Here is a 1,959-nt window from a genome sequence, read left to right on the forward strand (position 1 = left end):
AGCCACAAAAGAATTACCACACAAGGCTAAATATCAATCCATAAGTCACAGACAATAAAGTAGTATGAATAACCACGGGTACTATATAGTCACGTGCCAGCGTATATTAGAGGTGTCGCTGAGACCTCACCCCAAACTGGGTTCAAAAGGGTATACAAGAGGTGTTATTGTAATCTACAACACATCATGCTGTTAAGTATAAGTGGAATTGTAACCCATGAAATACTTTATTAATCCAGCTGTGTGCAAGAAAAAACATCATCTTACCGCATATTATGCTGGAATTGTAACGGAAGTGACATGAAGCACACTATTGTCCTCAGTATACAAATAGCAGCGAAATGAGAAAGAATAGACAGCTCAAAGTGGCAAATGGCATGCCTAGGGTCCTGTACGATAGCGGGCTAGATGCCCATCTCTTGCATCCATTAAACAAGGAAGCCTAATGCAATAATGCATATAGCCACATGCTTTCACCTGCAATGAAAGACAACGCACTCCCTATACATCCTAAGATAGCACAAAATAAGGTTAAACATCATCTGCGTTTACTTTCAGTATCAAGTGGTGATAAGGTTAGATCTCACCCAGTTCCCGGAAAGGCTGTACCATATCCACACACGGTTCCGCGCACTTTCAAAAATGGGGAGCGGGTGGTGAGCTTCTATAGCATCTCCCGACGCGTTTCATCCCATCTCGGATTCATCAGGGGAGTGTAAGCGATAGCTGCAAATAGCTGCGTTACCTGGTCCCCGCCTGTGTCTTTTACAAATAGTCTGAAGACCGGAAGTGCGTCAGACGCCGAAAGCCAGCTAGCGACCGCGCACGACACATCTCCTACCACTGGAACACATATGTGAAGCGCACATAGTGCGCCTGCGTGTGATGTGATCAGTAGGCCACACGCCGAAAGTCAGCTGATCGCCGCGCGCGACCCACCTACTATGCCCGGAATGCACAGCCGCACTTGTGGAGCGCATATGGTGGAGCGCATATGGTGCACATGCGTGTGACATGCTGGGCTGGCGATATACCTCTACACTAATAGACAACATGTAATGCCCCTGTCTTCCTAATGTACAGGTGAAAGTATGAGTTATCGCCTATGTATGAGCTCGCATACATGTAAGTCCCAAGAACAGACCATCCATTAGAGGAAGTCACAGGACTGATCTCTTGTCTTTGTATTTGCCAAAAGACAACAGTGAAGCCCCCTGTGGAGATAGATAAAGGGGCTTGACATGTTGTCTATACTGTGTTTATCAAATTAAATCATAATAAATATGATTCAGAAAAAGGGCATGCACAGAAGAGGTAAACAGGATGGATGTTGGTAAACATTAACACCAAAGTTCCCGTCAACCCCTTAGTGACAGAGCCAATTTGGTACTTGATGACCGAGCCAATTTTTGCAATTCTGACCACTGTCACTTTATGAGGTTATAACTCTGGAACGCTTTAACGGATCCCGCTGATTCTGAGACTGTTTTTTCGTGACATGTGGTACTTCATGTTAGTGGTAACATTTCTTCGATATTACTTGCGATTATTTATGAAAAAAATGGAAATATGGCGAAAATTTTTAAAATTTTGCAATTTTCAAAGTTTGTATTTTTATGCCCTTAAATCAGAGAGATATGTCACGAAAAATAGTTAATAAATAACATTTCCCACATGTCTACTTTACATCAGCACAATTTTGGAAACAAAATTTTTTTTTGTTAGGGAGTTATAAGGGTTAAAAGTTGACCAGCAATTTCTCATTTTTACAACACCATTTTTTTTTAGGGACCACATCACATTTGAAGTCATTTTGAGGGGTCTATATGATAGAAAATAACGAAGTGTGATACATTCTAAAAACTACACCCCTCAAGGTTCTCAAAACCACATTCAAGAAGTTTATTAACCCTTTACGTGCTTCACAGGAACTGAAAAAATGTGGAAGGAAAAAATGAA

Source organism: Ranitomeya imitator, chromosome 1, assembly GCF_032444005.1.
Source record: "Ranitomeya imitator isolate aRanImi1 chromosome 1, aRanImi1.pri, whole genome shotgun sequence".
NCBI lineage: Eukaryota > Metazoa > Chordata > Amphibia > Anura > Dendrobatidae > Ranitomeya > Ranitomeya imitator.